The 21175-nt window shown below is 45.6% G+C and overlaps 1 long non-coding RNA gene across 3 annotated transcripts in view; it reads right to left on the bottom strand.

Annotated features, from left to right (window-relative positions):
- Positions 1-20570, bottom strand: part of LOC128845062 (uncharacterized) — a 56325-nt gene extending 35755 nt beyond the window's left edge. For 2 of the 3 annotated variants that reach the window (XR_008446610.1, XR_008446608.1), the window contains exons 1-5: positions 16981-17035; positions 14992-15063; positions 12520-12594; positions 1678-1746; positions 685-1060 (exon numbers count right to left, since the gene is read on the bottom strand). This is a non-coding gene — a long non-coding RNA (uncharacterized LOC128845062). Of the gene's footprint in view, positions 1-684; positions 1061-1677; positions 1747-12519; positions 12595-14991; positions 15064-16980; positions 17036-20432 lie in introns of those variants that run through there. The other variant, XR_008446609.1, reaches the window with a different exon arrangement.
- Between the last annotated feature and the right edge of the window lie 605 nt (positions 20571-21175).

Consider the following 21175-nt stretch of genomic DNA (forward strand, 5'->3'; position numbering starts at 1 on the left):
TGTCTGTCCTGACCCCTTGTTGCATTAACATTTTTCAGACTGTAGCCCTCAGCTGCTGCTGGGCCACAGGGGTTGTTCTGGGAGTGTGGACTCAGCAACACAGCCTCATTGGGGAGTGTCACAGTTCAGGGCAACTGCACCTTTAGACCCCTTCTTCAGCTGTTTGTAATTCATTTCCCCCGTCTCTCTTTTCACTATACAATTCCCAAGCAGACAGTCTTTTCTCTGTGCTTTTCCCTTCTAAAGTACTTGCTTCTGGCCTTGGTATTAATGGCAATTCACACTGTCAAAGATCCACACATGCTCCCACCATATATATCACACATCAGAGCAGCTGCACCTGTATGCGCCCTCTGTGGTCAACCAAGGGCACCCACTCTAGGCTCCCATCTCCTTATCTGTCATCTCTGTTGGGCATAGATCTGCATCTCTCCCCATCCTGACTGGGTTTTTTCCAGGCTGCACAGTTCTGTGCTGACACTGAGTTCCCCTGAAAGCTAGACTGCCTAACCAGGCCTGTGTCAGTTTGCTTTCTCCTCAGAGGCTATGAACAGCTGTAATTGCCCACAGTTAAAAGTTACCACACGGCTCTTTCTAAGCAAGCACATTTATTCTTGAGATGAAAGCTTTACAGTGAAAACATTAAAAACAATAGAAAATCTGAATGCATGGTAATAAGCTTACCAGAGATCACCCGCAACTCCAACAAGAGCCTTGGTAGGTGAAGAGTCCTTCAGCCCTCTCACAGCGTTCTTCTGTGGTTACCAGTTCGTAACAGCTTTTGCTTAGAACACGAACACACATGAATAAGTCAGTCTCTTCTTTATACAGCTTTGGCTTCTGGTTTTCATGTTGAAGAACAGGTAATCAGCAGACAATGGTTTTCTGTTCAGAGCATAGCTTCAAGAGGTGGGAATTTGCATTCACCTCCCCCCAGGTTTTTCCTTAACTTTGTCCCAAAAGTTCCTTCTTGTCTGGCACATTGATTAAAATAGTTTTTTGAAGCTCATAACACTTCCCAAGGATAATGCTGGCCACATCTCTCTCCTAGAGAAGTTACCTGCAATCCGACAATAATATATAAACTTTGCATTCAATACAATGGACTCCAAAGATACTTAAACTTATTCAAGTATCAGGGGGTAGCCGTGTTAGTCTGTATCTACAAAAACAACAAGGAGTCTGGTGGCACCTTAAAGACTAACAGATTTATTTGGGCATAAGCTTTCGTGAGTAAAAACCTCACTTCTTCGGATGCAGCTTTAAACTTATTCAGTAAGGTGTTTGAAGGATATTGAAGTAAATTGTCCTGTCACATGGGGAGAAAGGCATTGGGATGGCTGCCTTCAATACCTATGTATGGCTCTATACACTTCAACTTCCTCTGTGTGTTTCACGCTCACTATCCTCACCGGATCCTGTCTCATGTGCTGGCTGATAACTCACTGCAAATAGAATAGAGATATATAGGAAATATATCAGATGCAATTAGTGATCCTATAGTACAGTGTCTTGTCTCCTACAATGTCCACTATCTGATGATTCACAAAAAGCTCTGCAGTGGACAATTGTGTAATAACCTGCCCATAATGGAAGTCTCTTCCTAACCAGTGTGGTTAGAGATTGGTTTATATCCTGAACCATAAGGTCCCCATCTTATTTATTTTAAAATCCTACCGCAAGTGCCCTTGAGAATGTTCTCTGCAGATGACGTAACTACCCATTGTTGCTCTTTTCTCTATACACCTGCAGAGAGAAAAATGTCCTTGTTATGTGACCATTTCACGGCATCTCTTATTTTTGAAGAAAGACTTGGAGAAAGCCATCTGGGACTGTAGAATAGGAAATCCATGTATTGTAGTTGGCATTTTACCCACCTCTGTGCCCTTATTTTAGCTGCACACACCACATATATTTTTTATGAACACAGAACAAAACAAAAAAATTCCAACCAGACAAGATGCATGTGCACTTGTATGCATCACCTCCTATGTAATGTGATGTGATAAGATTAATTTAAATTCAGCATATATGTTTGAGACAGAGAAAGTACTCTCTCTACATGTAGATTTGAATTTAGGAACTGAAACTAAAATGCTGATTTGACTATTGTGACTTGTATACAACACATCAGTTTAACTGAGTTTCAATACTTCCAGTAATCAAACTAGCAACATTTTGTCTTAAAACTGGTCTCCTTATAGTGGAGTAACCACATTAATCTTCTAATCTTTCTCAGAGAGCCAAACATTATTAAAATTGACCTGGTAATACAAACTCAAGGATACATATAGTATTCTTACAAAACAGGGATTGCATACTATATAAAGAAGGAAGAGTACTTTGCAAAAATGCTACAACCACCTATATCATAGGCCACATTCTGCCCTTATTTACTGACTAGTAGGATTGCATAAGTATAAGTGATGACAGAATATGGCCCTTTATCTCTTTCATTCATCTGGTTTTGTTTCCCTGGCCATGAGAGAGAAACTTTTACAGTATATGTCCTACTGGCATCCATGGCCTAGGTCAGTGTTTCCCAAACTTGGGACGCCGCATGTGTAGGGAAAGCCCCTGCAGGGCCAGGCCGGTTTGTTTACCTGCCGGGTCTGCAGTTTCAGCCGATCGCAGCTCCCACTGGCCACAGTTCGTTGCTCCAGGCCAATGGGAGCTACTAGAAGTGGCGGTCAGTACGTCCCTCAGCCCACACTGCTTCCAGCAGCTCCCATTGGCCTGCAGCAGCGAACCGTGCCAGTGGGAGCCCACAAATTGAACCCTCCAGCTGACAATGCTTGTTTGGCAGCATGGGATTTGCTAGAATTCAGTATCTAAAACCATCAGCTAATGGATACGGTGGGGAAAATATACTGTTTGCTTGGTGGTACTTACCTTCACTTAGTGGACCTGATTCACTTCTGCATTACTCCAGATTTATGTAGGTGTAACTTCACTGAAATCAATAGTTAAACTTGTGCAAAACAGAAGTAACACAGTGGTGAATAAGGTCTAATATGTTGTTAAAATGGGTCTATTATACTGCAGCCAAATTATTTTCTATGCGTTTTCTCCTGTAAATTATGCAGTTCATCAAAATTAAATCATTTAAAGGCTATTACTAGAGATGTTTTCATGTAATATTCATAAGACTACATATTTCTGAATTCCTAGTCTAAAGGAAAATACATTACCTGCAGCACTTACATTAGTGAAGTCCTGAAGCCTTAAAATTCCACCTGACCTGCAGAGTGAATGCCTTTGAATAAGAACAAATTCCTGTAAGAGATACTGCTAACTGGAAGGTGTAGTTTGAGGGCTCCAGGCCTACACAAAGCTTTTCTGGTGTAATGGGACGCAATGTGACATTGGGGGTGGGGGGGAGTCTGTTAAACAAAATTAAAAAACCTTTACACTTTTAAAATTCATTGTTTATTAATACAGTAACTGAAAATATTAACAAAGAATCTCCAAAAATCCTGTTAGGATACAAGAAACAACGATGTTGCACAGTTAGGACAAATAAAGGTTACAACAGAAGACAGGAAAAGAGAATGGGCCTATTGCTCTGTTGTACTGTAGTCCCTTCACATCACTACAGTGGTCCACAGTATTCATAAAGCCAGTGGATATGGCCACTAGGGAATTATTTGGGGTTGAGGTTGAGATTGGCTGGGAGTAAGACTGGACTCCACTCCTTGATCCATTAAATTCTGCTTCATTCCCAGTGTTTTATCTACATAATAGGTCTAAGTGTGTGTGGGGGGGGGGGGGAGAAAGGAGGACAAAAACGACAACAACAACAAAAACAAAAACCCACCAAATGATCGTCCTTCCCCCAGAGACAATAACATTCCCCCATGAACTATATCTTTATCTTGACTCTTCAAAGGGATAAGACTTTTCTGTTAATTATCCACTAGCTACCACAGCAAGAGGGCCATTAGAAATGCATACACAGATTAGATTAGAATGATAACTTGGATGTAAAATCCATGTAATACATTCCCAAGATAACTAATGGCTTCCATCAATATATCAATACCTATCATATGTAATTTGCAGAAGAACTCTCTAATATTCACTCTCTAATATTTCTACCTGCCTTCCCAGCAAGATATTATCTTCAGATTTGTGAAGTAATACTCACCAACAAAAAGTTAACTCCTGAACCTTTAAATCACCTTGCTCAGCTGTTTGTGGGGTTCTGCCAATTTTCCCATCCAAAGTATTTTCATGCCTTCAATTTTTTTTCTATCACAATGCACACTCAGAAGGGGGGCTGGATTAAGGCTGCACAGGCAACCTTACTTCTGGCATTTCCTAATTTGAATGTTTGACTTTGCAACATTAATGTTCTTTTAACATAGCTTGTTTTGTGTGTGATATAACAATGGTAACACTTCTATAATGCCTGAAATGGGAGGATTGCAAATTGCTTTGAAAGCAAGTCTTACAATCCCACAGTGGCTCATGTAAGTGTTCCTTACTTTATAGGTAGGTAAACAATATGGAGATGGTAAGTGGCTTGCCCAAATCACACAGCAAGACCGTATCATCAGGGACAGATTCCAGAATTTTTGTTTCTCAGTCCTTCGCTTTATCCACTAAATCATGATCTCTGGACCAAGTACCTGAATCAGTCATAGACAGCCTGAATAGGGCAATTCATATTCAGACAGCTGGGCGAGGAACACAGAGGCTGAAAGTTAATTTGGGTTTTAATTTAATGTGCTGTTAGAGATGCACCAAAACATATCAAAATGGCTCACTTTTAATTTCCTATGGGGACAACTTGCCAATTTAGCCAATACAGAATTATCATCTCCTATCTTTCTTCTGCTTTTACTTGTTCCTTCTAAGCAACACTGCAGTAGTTGCTGGCTAGAAATGTTAGCTGAGGGACCAGCTTCCCTGTCGCTATTCTCCTCATTTTGTTCTTATTAGGCTGGTAAAAATATGTTAGGCCTAGAGGCATATGCAAGTATTAATAGGGGGATGGGGGGAGAAGTTTATCTGTCACTCTTGCATACATTCATGATTAGCAGGGTAGTGGTGCAGCTCCTTTTCAAGTTCTCCTTCACAGTAATAGAATGGATATGAACAACATGCTGTTATTGCATTATTAAAATTCTAGTAAGGAAATTTATTAATTTGATTTCTGCAAGAGCTTTAAGCTTAGATTTTTTTGTAGAAAAATGAAACATCTCTTTTCTGCTTGTTGGTTGAAAAACCTCTGTGTGCATAGATGACGTGGAAATTTTTATAACAATAATACTTTATAGCTTCACTTGGGCCACTGATCTTAGTGGTAGAGTTATTCAGCACTGAAAACTTTGACTATACAAGTACGTGAATGGCCATTGTATTGTGTATTTGATATGTTCCTACAGACTGCATTGACTTTTGACTCTACACGAGTTTCTAATTTTTTAAAATAAGTTTTTTGACAATTAAATCACTTCTTGTCCTAATCAAAATCTCTCTTCCCTCATTTGGTTTAAGCCATTTGACTAAAGAAGATGTAATAAAATATACTGCTTCAAGTACTTTGCCCTTCCCTTTTCCAATGTAAAGTTATCATTAGTGACAAGTAGCCATTAGAATTGCAAACAAAACAATAAAGAAACCGGAACATAATTTCAGGCCTGGAACCTTATACAAACATAACCATCAATATTATTCCATCCGCACCATCAAGAAGCACTATACGATGGGATCTTATTGTAACAAGACAGAGAAACCATTACTCTTCAGAAATCCAAATGTTGCAAATGCAGTAGCAGCAGTCCAGGCACCCAAGCTTTGCAATGCAGTTGTCCGGCAGAAGCAGATCCTTTTGAAACTTGGCCCTCCATTCTTACCAGCACTTCTCTGGTTTCAAAAATTCAGAAGAAATGGTGCATTTGATCTTCCACTTGGGCGCTGAACTCTTTGTTCTACTTTTGAAACATGAAAAATTGTACAGCTAATTTGTTTTTAAAAGTGCAAGGTGAAAAGGGTGAGTGTGCTGTGACTGTACATCACCTTTTCTACTTTTAATAAAGAGTTATGAAAAGGTGTTCATGGTGGCTTCTCTTTCATTAATGTTCAAATCCAAAAGCATACACATATATCTTTAAGCCTCCTTTGTGATTTCCCAATCCCATTCCTGGGCTATTCTGGGGCTGTAGGGACCCATGGCATAATTTAGACCAGGGGTAGGAAAAATTTTTGGCCTGAGGGCCACATCTGGAATGGAAATTGTATGGCAGGCCATGAATGCTCACAAAATTGGGGGTTGGGGTGCAGGAGTGGGTGAGGGCTCTGGCTGGAGGTGCGGGCTATGGGGTGGGGCCAGAAATGAGTTCAGGGTGTGGGAGGGGGCTCCGAGCTGGGGCAAGGGGTTGGGATGCGGGAGGGGGTGAAGGCTCTGGCTGGAGGTGCAGGCTCTGGAGTGGGGCCAGGGATGAGAGGTTTGGGGTGCAAGAGGGGGCTGGGCATGGAGCAGAGAGGTTCTGAGTATGGGAGGGGGCTTCAGGCTGAGGCAGGGGTTCAGAGGGTGGGAGGGGAGATCAGGGCTGGGGCAGAGGGTAGAGGCATGGGAGGAGGTTAGGGGTGCAGGCTCTGGGTAGTGCTTACCTCAAGCAGCTCCTGGAAGCAGCGGCATGTCCCCACTCTGGCTTCTATGTGGAGGTGCGGCCAGGTGGCTCTGTGCACTGCCCTGTCCGCAGGCGCTACCCTTGCAGCTCCCATTGGCTGCAGTTCTCAGCCAATGGGAGCTGGGAGCTGATGCTTGGGGCGGGAGCAGCATGTGCAGCTGCCTGGCTGCTCCTATGTGTAGGAGCCAGAGCGGGGAACATGGCACTGCTTCCAGGAGCCATGTGGAGCCACAGCATATGCAGAGCGGGGCAAGCCCCCAACCCTGCTCCATGGCTGGAATGCCGGAGCTTGAGGGCCAGAATAAAAGGTCTGACGGGCCGGATGCAGCCCCTGGGCTGTAGTTTGCCCACCCCTGATTTAGGCCTAAGATATGACAACCTCCCTTGGCTGCCCTGAAGACCATGGAGATGCCCCAAATTTCTGTAGTACTGCATGCTGCAAACCCATGCCCAACACACCCTTTATGTCTGTACTTGCAAGGGGGTCCTCAGAAAGCAGCCATATTGCTACCTTCTGCAGTGCCTGAGCCTCGGGGATCTTCACATGGCCAGAGCCAGCACTTTGAAAGCCCATTTGCACTGTTCTAGCCCTTTTATCTGGTGTAAACGTGCCAGAGTAGGGGGTACCGACCTCACACGTAAGGTTGAGTATGAATTGTCAAAACCTAAAACGAAACCCAAACCCCTTCCAAATATAGATATATCAAAGAACTTTTTTTTTCTTACTTTATCAAAGACAAGACAAAGAGGACATGGTCTACTTAGAAATACAAAGACAAAGTACTTGTAGGCTTAACTTACAGAGGCAGTTCATCAGTACAGGAAACATTCAATATAATTACACTTTGGAATGGATAGGAAATGGGTATTGATACAAGGCTAGATTGTGAATTGGAGGCAAGGTCCAATGAAAGACAAAAGCAACAGATTAAGGTGTCATTAGTGGAAGATAGAGTGAGAAAGGTGGACTGGGAAGAAGAATCTAAAAAAGCAGAAACTAAAAAGGTATGAGCCACATTAGTAAAGGTATCCACACCGATCACTTAAGTAGCTTCTGGAATAAATGTAATATTGAAATCCCTTGAAACAGACCCTTTAATTCTCACTGAAGTCCCAAAGTGACTCACCAACTGTATTACAAACAACATTTTGTCAGATGAATTTCAGTTTAAGAAGCTGTTCTAGATACTTGGTCCAAATTCAGCCTAAGTGTAATTCCACTTCAGTAGAGTTATACTGGAAATGAATTTGATAGTTCTTTAAATATCCCAAAGGGTCTATTTGTAAGTGACTCATGTTTTTTATATAAGATTTTTCATGTAATTTACATGGGGAAAAACCTTTTAAATTGCCTCTACCAAATAAGCTAAATAAAACCAATTTTCATCAACATGATTGCTACACAAAAGAACATTTTAGAACATACTCTAGAGGCCCTTCAGTCCATTTAAAGATGGACAAGAAGGAGAAAGGGGAGGAATTATAATACACAGAGAGTGTTGTATTGATTTATCAGCGTGACATTCACTAACTATGAGAAGAAATTCATAAGAGATTTAAACCTGTTAAGACATTGAAATGTGGATGATCACAATGGCCTCTTCTGACCTTAAAGTCTATGTGCTATTAAGGCAATCAACCAACCAAAGTTAACTGCCCTATAATTATACCACAAGCGAAATGAAATAATCTAATATATGATTGTGTCTTTAAAATTAGCTAATCTGGGACTACAAACACTATTAACCATTATTATAAATGTATGGTTATTACATGGCATCATTACAATGCAGAGCTATAGTTGTCTGAGTACCTTGACTACCTGGACTATTCTCTTCCACACTTGAATATGTTTGAATTTCTTTTAAGTTTAACCTTCGCTCTGAATTTCGTATATTTATAACATTTTTTTATTTTTTGATAAAGGTACAACTATTGCAGGGATGTCGCAATTAAATTACTGATATGTACAAAACTTTATGTTAACACAGTATAATTCTAGGACAAAAACTAAGGGTCCTATGTTTTGAGAATGTGTGTGAATTGTAAATTCATTTTAGGTATATAGTTATACTAGGTCGAGCTTTTGATAGTTGATATAAAAAGAAATTTTGTCTCAGATGCTTTGTAGGGGTCAAAAGCTGGTCTGGTTGAAGTCAATGGAAGTTTTATCATCGAATTCAATGAGACCAGAATTTGATTGTTAGAATTCATCCCAAAATAACCTAACAAAAAAATATAGAACTGCAGGAGTAAGAGCAATAACAATGTAAAAATATGCAGGTATAGTGAGATCATATCAATTTTATCTCATTTCTGAGGCATACATGAAGAGAAATGCATTATAGTGTTGCAGATTATGAATAGTGAATGGAATGCTGCCATGTAATGATTATGTAAATTAAGAATTTTGCACTAGAATTATTAAGCAATTTTCTCTGATGCTAATGTTCAACACTGGGAGGTAAATTTTCTTTTCTGTGTTTTGACTAATCAACATTAACTTTCATACTTTTTTCAGCCTTTTGCTCAAATTGTAATGAAGCTGGTTAGTCACCACAATAAACGAATGCGATCCTAGTTATGAGGCAAGGTAAACAGAATGACATATTGCATAAGACTTGCTGATTCAGATACAGATACAGCAGGGCTCATATTTAATGCAGATTGATTGTGTTCACTGCAAAGACTTTCTACCTTAGGGTTCATTTTTAATGCAACAATATAAAAAAGAATATTGTACCTATTTATGTGTAAGGAATGTTCAAATCAGCTGATCATTTCCCTACTTAGTTTTCTTTATCTAGTAGTAAAACATTATTTCATTTCCTGGGGCCATAATATGTGTCATTCAGTTAAGATATAATTGGAAAGAGCACACATATTCTGGCTTCCCCCCGGTGCTGAGGCCAAGTCTTATTAGTTAAATTATTAACTCATATTTCCCCTTAAGAAAAATCCCTTTTAGAGCAACACACTGGGGGCGGTAGTTGTGTCCCAAAAGTTGTGAATGCCAAGGGGCATTAAATGCTACTGCTGCTTCAGTCCTTCCTTCTGTTTCTTTAGTATCCCTTCCCCGGTATTGTAGTGGGGAGGAACAGTGCATGTTATCTCTGAACTCTGCTTTCATTTAAAATTTTGAATTAGTTTGCCCAACTACATAGGTTGACGTGTCCACAGAGCTCCAGGATTTTCATGAAAAATTCATTCATTTTCACTCTAGCAATTTGATAAAGCCCAAACTGGCAGCAATACCCATCACCAACAGTGATGTTTTTTGCAGCAACAGCAAATGGAGGATAGTTTGCAAGAAAGGCATTTGTAATCCCTGTGCAACATAATGCTTTATCTTTTGGTCTTCAGAACAGTTCTCCGTTGTCTCTGTGTGTCTCCCCCCCGCTCAGTAATTTGAAATAAAGGGACACTTGAATATAAGTGCATTGGTTTAATAAACATTCAATTGAAATAATTAGTGTGTTTTTTCCCCAAAAATCAAGGTACAAGCTGTTCCATCTTAGCGTAAACTGCATAAAGCAACAAAATTAAACTGAGAGCACAGACGGCAAACCTAAACCAATGGGTATTAAAATATTCTGCTCTCAGAAGTGGGAGTGGCAAGGCTAATTACATATGATCCTAAGTGACAAGAACAGGCAGAACAGAGTGATGAATAAGGAAAAACAATTTTATATTCACTACAGCAAAACTAAGCACAGGCAGAAGGGAGCATTGCCAGTGGATAATACCCTGCTGATCTTTCTGGTACTCAATTGTTATTCTGAGGTGTTGGCCCAATCTCACTGAAGCTGGTGAGCATAACCACTGCCCTTCATTCAACATGAATGTATGAAACAATCAAGGTTCTTTATGTAACCAGGTGGATGAAACAATAGAAGCCACCACCCAAAACACAGGAACATGGCAAGGTTTAAGTAGAAGTTGATCCACATGGCCCAAGAGGTTTCCCTGGAGGCTGATATACCAAACACAGGAACTGAGGCATTGACTGGTGGAGGTATGTGTGTGAGAGAGACAAAAAGAGAGCAGAAACACACAGCAGCACTGAGAAAAGGAGCGAAAAATCCCAGACACATGCAGACAAGCCCTGGTAGAATAACTCTGAGGAATAAGTTGAGAGTGTATACTTTGGGGTAAAGTGCTGGCTTAAAAGGGCTTGGAGCTGTGAGCAAAGACACTGGTTCCTGCTGTATTCAAGGAAATAGGATTTTGTGCTTTCTTTGTGAATGAAGAAGATTGCATCAAAGAAATATCTATTCCATCATCAATTTATCCTAATGGAAACAGCCTGCTAGCCCTCAAATTTGGCTAGCCACTGGGGTTTAAAACGGGTAATAATAAGTTGACCAGCAAGGGGATACCAGCAACAACTTCCTCACCGTGGGCGACTTCACCCGTTTTGCCAACTGGCGGTTCATCCACCGTGCCTGGCTCAACTGCATCCCACTTAATGGAGCCGTCCACCATGGGAACCGAGACAAGCATTGCAGGAAGTGCGGCTACTCCAACGAGATCCTGCCTCACATCCTGTGCATCTGCAAGCCCCACTCCAGAGCCTGGCAGCTGCACCACAACGCCATCCAGAACCACCTGGTGAAAGCCATTCCACCACACCTGGGGGAAGGTTCCATGGACTGCACCATCCCTGGTACCGACAGCCAGCTGCAACCTGACATAATTGTCACCTACAAGGCCCAGAAAAAGATCATTCGCGTCGATGTCATGGTCTTCTTTGAGAACAGGACCCCGGCCTTTCGCGAAGCCCAAGCTCGTAAGCTGGAAAAGTACGCTTCCCTGGCCAACACCCTGAGAGCGAAAGGCTACGAGGTGCAGATGGACACCCTGATTGTCTTAGCCCTGGGTGCCTGGGACCCCTGCAACAAGCGTGTGCTACACACGGCTCATGCGGCGCCATGGTCTCAGACACCATCCGATAAGCAAGGGACAACTACACCGAACACATCACTGGCCACTGACAGTAGCAGGAGGCATGAGCCGGACTGACATCATGCATCGATTATGAGAAAGGGACTGAGAGACTTTGTTCATTGCACCATATGAAGTGGAATCATAAACTCACTGAACGTTAAATCTCACCAAAAGAGGGTCAATTCATCCTCATCATCGTATCCATTCATTATTCTCCACACCTGAACATAGCCATTATATGAACAACATACCCTCATATCTCAATGTCTGTATGTTAACCTGTTGACCTTTTAGCCCCAATCGGGGATATTGCAGATTATGTATCCTTACGCCATCCGATCTTAAACTGAACTTCGCACCCCTTGATAATCTGTACATTATTCCCTGATAATCAGAAACTTCTACACTAAAACTCTGTACCGTTCACATTTTTTTAAAACATCATCTTAATAAAATTTTTAAACCCGTTCTTCTTAGTGGCCACCTCTGAGAGAAGCTAGCTAACAGCCAAAAATATTTCTGTCCCGTACACCAGATTGTTTTCTGAGAAACTGGACAGTGAAGTGGTCACATGACAGCTTTGAATACTGCTCTGACAAATATTGGCATTGCCAGCACCCACTGGCCTAGCTCTAGACTAAAAAAAAATCACTTGAAGGCATTAGTAGCAGTAGTGCCGCAGCTGCTCACAATCTCAAACTCACTGTTAAAGGATTCCCTTCTATACATGTTTAGTTGAAAGACAAATTAGGTGTTTTTGATACTCTTCCTTACAATTCTGAGCAGGATGAGCAAAGCAGCCATCATCATGCTGATGGCCAATTGAACGTGACAATAAACAGCCATTGTTCAGGTGACATTGTTACAGTCAGTCTATGAAGTGGGAACTACATTTGGTGTCTATGTGCACTAAGAGAGTTTTGATACTACTCACTTTCAGTCAAAAGACCAGGGAACAGCTCTTTTATTCCAGTATTGCCAGCATAATCCTAGACATGCAGAAGCAGCCCTGAAATAAAACCAAAGGAAAAGTTAGCTCAACTTTTCGTTTTTTAAAAGTTCAATTCAAATTTTAACTGAAGATTTGTATATAGAGGCATTTATAATGGACACATGATAGTCTCTATATAGGTGAGAGAACTTTACCTAAACTTGTTCATCCATTACTAGTGACATCATTGTGAGGCTTGTAAGAGCTAAGAGGTTTTGGCACCATTCAAGTAACAGGTTGATTTCCCAGCAAGGCCATATTTTCAATCATCATATCATTATAATATATTCAAGTAATGCAAATATATTGTGAAGGGCAGAACAGGCTCTATGGGACAACAAAGGGGGCTAGCATGCTCCTGGTGCACCAACATCACAGGCATTGACTTTTGTTTTTGCCGGTGGGTACTCCACCCTCGCTCCACTCTGAGGCCCCACTCCTGCTTGGCCTCTTCCTCTGAGGCCCACTCTGCCTCTTCCCACCCTCTCTCTGCCCCCTCCCCTGAGGCTCCCCTTGCCTGCCCACTGCTCACTCCTCTCCGCCCCCTCCCTCGCCTACCTGCTGGGGAGGTCTGGGCATGCCTGAGTCACAGGCCCTTTTTCCAAGATGAATTGTCAACAGCCTTCCATACTTGTAAAGTGAGAAAGCCACATGGTGTTGTTAAAACCTTGTGCTTTTAGAAGTGGATAGAGGAGTTGTGTGACCAAGTAGCTATAACTACTCTGTGACTGGTCCTAGTAACAGATTTCTGTTCTTAGGAGGGGGAATTTCCAGACAGGATACAGTCATTCTAAAGTTTGGAAGAACTAGCATGCACATGGGGCTGTCATCAAAATCTAAGCATGAAGACCAGAGCTGTCAGAAACAAAAACGGAAACACAAGGGGCCCACTGAAGGTGCCTCTGGCGAGATCGTTGCTAGCTGTCAGTCCCCAGGGAGGGGACACTAGTCGGACCAGACTACTGAACTCATTGCTGAAGGAGTTAAAACATATGCCATCAGCTTTGAGGTGCCACCTCTTTTGTGCCTTAGGAATAACAATAAAAAGTTGGTCACTGATGAAAGTTTTCTGCCAAAGTTCACTTTATAGACAGCACCTGAGGTGCCTGAAGAACTGTGGCAAACCAGCTATAAAATTAAAGCATCACAGTGGTAAGTATAAAGTATTATGTCCATTATGATGATTAGAAAGAAATTGCTATCTTTTTCTCTTTTACTTTCCACTTATGTTATAGGAATTGTCTAGAAGTGGGTGACTATTTCACGACATGTTCTAGGAACATATAGTCCTATTTGAATACTCAAATAGTAATGTATTCTCTTTGGCTATGTTTGTCTTTTTGTGTTTGCTTCCCATGAATAGTCTAATGAACAAGTTTACAGGCAGGAAAGTTTGCCAAAACAGCAAATTTTAAGAAACTATTAGAAAATACCATATATACTCATTCATAAGCCGAATTTTTTTTAGTAAAAAAGGGAAGCACCAGAGAAGGGGGTCAGTTGATGAATGGGTATAGAGAGGGAGAGGTGGGACACAGCCCCTCCCCCCAACAGAGGGAGCAAGGAGAGGCAGCACAGCCAGCAGAGCCAGAAGGGAAGAGGTGGGGCCAGAGTCTCTCCCCCCAGCCTCCGAAGCAGCTGCAGCTCCGGGGCTGGCAGGCTGCAGACATGCGGCTTGGCCCCGCCCCCCAAAGCAGGCTGTGGCTGTGCCGCCCGGCCCACCGGAGCACGCTGCAGCCATGCCACCCAGCTCAGCCTGCTGGAACATGCTGCAGCTGCTACGCCTGGTCTGGCCTGCCAGAGTAGGCTGCAGTCGCACTGCCCAGCCTGCCGGAGCAGCTCAAGCAAGGCCAGAGACATCCTCCCCTGGCCCTCCCCAGATACGGTGGGATGGGATGGGGAGAGTGTGGGAGTCCCCGGCTAGGGGTGGAGTCATGTGAGGGGTGGTCATAGGGGTTACTCCCCTGACTCCCAGCTTCTCCCTCCCAAAAAATTTCCCCACCAGTTGCTCTCCCGGCTCATCAGAGTAAGCAACTGGCACGCTGGAATACTTTGTTTACTTAGGTTTGCCTCGGTGCCTGCGGAATCTCGAGGTAAACAAACCATCTCGGCCTCCCAGCGGCTTATCCTGATGGCCTGAGAGCCAAAGTTTGCTGATCCCTGAATTATAGGGTCGGCTTATGAACGGGTTATAAAAAATTTCCATTTTTACTTATCCATCTTTGGGGGGTAGGCTTATAAACAAACCGGCTTATGATCAAGTATATACGGTACTCTGTGAAGACAAGTTTTCAACCCGTAAATGTGAGTATTTCACACCAGAACAGTGATTCTGGCCGAGGTTCAGCAAACCAATTAAGCTATGTCTAACTTTAAGTATATAAATAATGCCACGGAAGTTAGTGGGTTACTCACATGCTTAAAGTTAGACATGTGCTTAATTGCTCTGCTGAATCAGGACCTCTAATGGAGTTATGGTCATCCAATCTGGGAACAGAAACAAAACAAAATGAACCTATGTTCTCAGTGAAAACTAACCAACACAGATTTAATTTCAAGTATAGAACACTCACATGATCAGTCATGAAATTATTTGGTGAACAGTATGTCATGAATAAATTTGAGACAACCACAAGCTGTTCATAGATAATGTACGAGTAGAAAAAGATAGTTATTCAGCAAATGTAGGCTATTTCCTACAAGACGCATAGACTTTGAGGTCAGAGGGACCTTCATGATCACCTAGTCTGAACTCCTGCACATTGCAGGCCACAGAACTTCACCCACCCACTCCTGTAATAGACCTTTGACTTCTGGCTGTGTTATTGTCTTCTAGCACGGACCATAATTATTTGCAGGGGAGGAAAAGGCAAGAGCTATGTAGGTTTCTCACATGAAGTTTTGTCAAAAGAAAATCAAGGTCTAAATTTTGTATTATATTGTGGTAAATATCTCCCAGACTGTATTGTTATAGAAACAGAAAGGAGAGGGAACAAATGGAGTTCTACAGAACAGTACTGATCAAAGGAGAAATTTCACCATTTATTCTCTTGACTATCGCTACCTCACCTCATAAGCCCACACTGTGATGACTGGCACATGAACACAATAGCTTCTGCTTTCGTTGCCATGAGAACATTGATTATATTTGTTGTCTATTACATATTGTAGGTTTCTCACTGCACTGCTTTAAATAGTGACAAAAGAAAAGCCACAGGACTGCATATTACTCATTTGTCCCCGAGTTCACAGCAGGAAAGGTGGTTGGCCAATGCAATGAAGCTTATGAGTCTGTAATGAACAGTTGTTCCTTTGAAATAGTTTATGCATCATGTTAAATGTTGTCTAGGAAACAGTGATACCTTGAAAACCCTATAGAGAAGTGAGCTGACCTAGTACCAAAAAAATACTTAATTTCCTGTCTGGGAGTTTATGAGTATGTGTCTCGATATAGGTTTCTGAGTTACCGGCATGTATCATAGCTAGGTGTCTATATCAGGCCTCAAAACAGGCAGGGGAGAGAGCACAAGTACTTTCCCAAACCCCGTCTTTTTGAGACAGATACTAAAATGGGACATATGATACCCTAGGCTTTGTTGGGCTTAGCTCTCCAGGTGTGTTCTTTCTAGGTAGTGTTGGACTATGCTTACCTTCAGTAGAGCTTGGATACCCCTCAGCTTGGCTCCTCCATGGTGGGCTGTAAGTGCCCCCACCCTCAGCTCTGCCAAGCTCAGCTCCTCCTTGAGGAAGTGGGGGTGGGGGAGCTCGGAGGCCTTGCTGGCCTCTGGGTGACGTTCTGGGTTGCTACCTATGCAGCTGCTCCTCATCCTCCTGCTCTGGCTCAGCCACTGTGGCCCCTGATCCTTCTTCCACCCCTCCGCACTTCCATTTCCCATGCTGCTGCCACCCCAAGGTCGTTTTTGTTCCCTTTTGGGGGAGGCAGCCTTTGGGAGGTGGTTTTTGCATTTCCTTTCTCTGTCCCATCTGTGGTTGCTGTGTTTCCTTCATTGTCGCCCTCTTGCCAGGGGTTGGGGTAAATGAAGTGGTGCTGAAAGAACAGGCATCATGAACAGGGTCTGCTACCCTCGAGGGTGTGGCATGCCCATCCCTGCCTGAAATCTGCGGGGGCATCAAGGAGATCTGGCCGGCAGATGACCAGGAGTTCATGGACTCGGTTGAGTCCACAGAGATCACGACTCCCAATATGCTACAGAATGAGCTGCGATGTTCCTGTCGGACACCTGTGGCTCCAGGGGAAAGGTGCAGCTTGCTCTCCAGTGCTGGGGGGGACTTCCATCTGGTCCTTTAGGCCATGAGAGCCATGTTAGGGGACAGCAAGGGGACCAAAAAGCAGGATGCTACAGTCTTCCAGAAGGCCTGCAGCTTCAATGATTCCCTGCTCACCTTTGAGGTTGACCACAGACTGCTGTTCGGCTCTGTGGGGATGGCTGGCATGCCATGAGGATCCTTTATCCCACTCCCCAATGAAACACACCAGCTTTGCCTCCCTGAACACCCAGGGCCGTAGAGTGGGTCTCCATAGGTGCCAGGTGCTCTTCTTCCTTTGGGTGGGGGCCAGGGGGTACTCTGTTATTTTCCTGTAAGAGACCCACACAGACCCAGCTGCTGAAGGTGGCTGGAGTGAGGGGAAAGGGTCTATTTTGGCCATCTCACTGTGCTGTCTGGTGGGATGGCCACCCTGCTCTTCCTGGACCTAGAGCCCAGGGTACTAGAGGCAGGGGCAGCAGGTTTGTAGAAATTTTGGTGGTTCTCAGAATGCCCAGAGCCTGCCCCCCAAACTCCGTCCCCCACCTGCCTAAGGCTCTGTGAGGGAGTTTGGGTGGGGGGAGGAGGTCTAGGGTGCAGGCCCTGGGCCGGGGCAGAGGATTGAGGTGTAGGACAGTTGAGAGGTTGGGCTCTGGGATGGAGTCTGGGATGCAGGCTCTGGGAGGGAGTTTGGGGATGGGAGGGGGTGCAGGCTCTGGGAGTGAGTTTGGGTGCAGGCTCTGGGAGTGAGTTTGGGTGCAGGAGGGGGTGTGTGGGAAAGGGGTGGGGTACAGGCTCTGGGCTGGAGTTTAGGTGCAGGCTCTGGGCTGGGGATGCCAGCTCTGGCAGGGAGTTTGGGGTCAGGAGGGGGTGCAGAGGGAGGGGATGCAGGCGCTGGGCTGGGGGTGCAGGCTCTGGGAGGGAGTTTGGGGGCCAGAGGGGGTGCAGAGGAAGGGGGTGCAGGCACTGGGCTGGGGGTGCAGGCTCTGGGAGGGAGTTTGGGGTCAGGAGGGGGTGCAGAGGGAGGGGATGCAGGCGCTGGGCTGGGGGTGAGGGGACTGCCATCACATGTGGCTTCCTTCCTCCCCTGCTGCAGCCTGCTGCCCCTCACCCTAGCCTCATTGGGAGGTGGGGGATGGGGCTGCCCCTTGCCCAGTGTGGGGCAGGAGTGGTGGCTGCTGGGTGGGGGGAGGAGGTGGATCACAAGGTCAAACACTCACCGAAGCCCCAGCAGCTGAGGTGAGTGAGGTCCACTCCAGATGTCTACCGCCAGAAGCCCCCTTGGCATCAGGGCCGGCTTTAGGAAGTGTGGGGCCCAATTCGAACAGTTTCGACGGGGCCCCAGCAGGGATGACTAAAAAAAAAGCCACTTAAAAAGAACCCTTTCATTTCTTCCATGTATTATTTACTTTCCATGACTATATAAATAATAACAAAATTATATAATAATTAGCTGATTTTCACTTTCATATTAGGAAAATAATTCATGTTTTGATAGTTGTACAACTGATTTTCTTCAATAATGTTTATTTTATTAAAATTTATAAAATATTTCCTTATTAATATAAAATTATGCCCTCCTCCCCCCCCCCCCCCCAGCGCCTCCCGGCCCACGGAAACAAATTCTGCTTCCCCAGTGCCGCCCCGCCGAAACAGCTGTGGGCCAAAAAGGAAGAAAAGGAAGGTTTGGGGGTGGGGGGTGACATAGGGTGACCAGATCACAGCAGTAAAATAGGACCCGACCCCTCCCCGCTCGGCCCCACCATCACACCCCTCTTCACCTCCTAGCCCCCCGCTGGCTTGCTGTGTCCCTCCTAGTCAGTCGCCCACCCACCACTTGCCTCCTTTCACCTTCTCCCTCCCCTGCCAGAAACCCCCATGCCCGCCCCTAGAACCCCTGCTGGCTCACTGCTTGCCTCTTTGCCCACCCGCCGCTTGCCCACCCGCTCGCAGCTCGCCCCCCCACCCAAGTATAAAGCCTCATTCAAAGACCCAGGGGTCACTTTATTACTGCACACAGCAGTCAATCAGTGCAGTTGAAGATAAATCTCTGCATTATACATTTTTGTATAACTTTTATATGACTTTGTATTGAACCTTGGTAATGTTATAGCTGGCCCCTAAGGTAGTATAATTAAGGTAAAAGAAAAATGTCTTTTTGCTAGAAGTAGAATAAGTTCTTCCCCCACTTTGTAATCAATTGACCTTTTGAATGAATGAGGTGTGAATGAGGAAGGTGTGGAAGGCAGGCACTTCCAGACAGCTGCAACCCTTGGAGAGGGGCTGGGAGCCAGCCAAGGAGAGCTTTGCCCAGGGCTGAGTGGGACAGAGTTTGGGTGCAGGCTCCGGGCTGGGGCACGGTGTGGGGTGCAGGATGGGTGGAGGGGTGCAGGCTCTGGGAGGGAGTGCGGAGGGGTGGGTTCAGGCTCTGGGACAGAGTTTGGGGGCCGGAGAGGGGGTGGTGGGTGCTGGGGGGGAGGGGACTGCCATCACATGTGGCTTCCTTCCTCCCCTGCTGCCCCTCACCATAGCCTCGGTGGGGGATGGGGCTGCCCCTTGCCCAGTGTTTGCAGGAGTGGTGGCTGGGGGGAAACCCAGTCAAACTCTGGTTTTACTCTTTCATTGATGGGTCACTTTAATCCCTTACAAGCCCCTTCCCGCCTCTCAACCCCCTTTTCTACTGGGCTTGTTTGATCTTTTCGGTGGAGCCAGATGAAAACCACAAACCCCAGCGAGAGCAACACGCTGGAAGACTAGACTGAACCCACCACCCACCCAGTCTAGTCCATCCCAGAGCCCAGGACTGAGGGCAAATGTCCGTCCCCCCCGGGCCACCTGCTTCTACTCCTGGCCTCTCCCAGCGCCGCCAGCAATTCTGTGTGGCTGCATTGGGTGGGATTTCAACCAGACCCCCCCCCCCCGCTAAATTCACCCCTGTTTTGCGACCACTCTGCACCTTCCTTCCTTGCCCTAGAGCTGCTGGATGGCTAGAAGGCTGATCTGGGCGTTTGATTGATCTGGAATATTATCGTGCCCCCCCCCAAAAAAACTTAATGTCCACACAGCTTTGGGGGGGGCTATTCCTCCCCCCTCAAAGCCGGTCTATTTTATTGTGGCAGGGCAAAGGAAGGAGCCAGAGTTTAATGGAAATATTCAGCCCCTACAGCGGTCTTGCAGCAGGGGAAGCAGAGTTGATGGGAAGGGAACTGGTTTGGATAGGAGCCCCCATCCCCCTCCTTTGCAAAATAATTTGGGGAAGGAAATCAGATCACTCTGTGCCTCGGTTTCCCCTCTCTCGGGGGGGGGGGGGGGAGATAAAAGTCTCAGCCTGACGTGTTGCAGACCTTTCGCATTCTCCCCTCTTGATGTATTTGATTTCCTCATCCAAACCCCCCTCTCTGTCTCACCTGGAATTCACAGCACTAAGTACTGGCTCGGGGCTTTCTTCCTGGGTTTATTGGGTTTGATCCCGAGTTTAGTTTTGAAACAGACACAGGCACAAACTCACCCTCAAACAGCAACACCACCAAAAACCACAAAACCAACCCAATATTACACACCTAGGGGGAATCACGGGGTCAAACACTCACCGACTGAAGCCCCAGCAGCTGCTCAGGTGAGTGAGGTCCACACTGCAGAGATTCCTGTCTCCCAGTGGACAGGAAGCCCCCTCAGCGTCTCCTCCAGGTGAGTGCTGGGGGGAGGGGAGGGGAAGGCTGCAAAGCACATGTGCCTTCTCCCCCCCGCCGCAACAGCCGCGGCTGCCGCTGCCTCAGCTCTAGCCCTCTGCCCGCCAGCACAGCGTCTCCGGTTTCCTAGCAGCAACAGCTGCTACTTCCGGGAGAGCTTTGGTTCAGGCAGAGACGCTGCCCGATCTGCGCGGGGCCCTCTCAGGCGCGGGGCCCAATTCGGGGAAATCGGCCAAATCGGCCTAAAGCCGGCCCTGCTTGGCATCTCCTCCTGGTGAGTGCCGGGGGAGGGGAGGGCTGCTAAGCACGTGTGTGCCTCCTCCCCCTCCTGAGGTGCAGCAGCAGCCAGCTTCCTCAGCCAGCCGCGGATGCTGCTCTTGTTCAGGCAGGGGAGCTCAGGGAGTGGGGGGGAAAGACGCTCCAGAGCCCAGGGGAGGCAGGCGGGGGCTGGGGGCCACTCCAGGCAGGACCAGGGGAGAGACCCAGCTCCAAGCATTGGTGGAGCAGAGCCCCCGGCCCTGAATATTCCTGGAGCCCGGGCACTACGGGCCCATATAACTCACCACCCTGACTAGAGGGGTCATCGAGGTTGTGCTAACTCCCCTGCTGCACCTCCCGTCCTGCATGGAGGGTCTGATACTCAA

Source organism: Malaclemys terrapin, chromosome 11, assembly GCF_027887155.1.
Source record: "Malaclemys terrapin pileata isolate rMalTer1 chromosome 11, rMalTer1.hap1, whole genome shotgun sequence".
In the NCBI taxonomy this organism is placed as follows: Eukaryota; Metazoa; Chordata; order Testudines; family Emydidae; genus Malaclemys; species Malaclemys terrapin.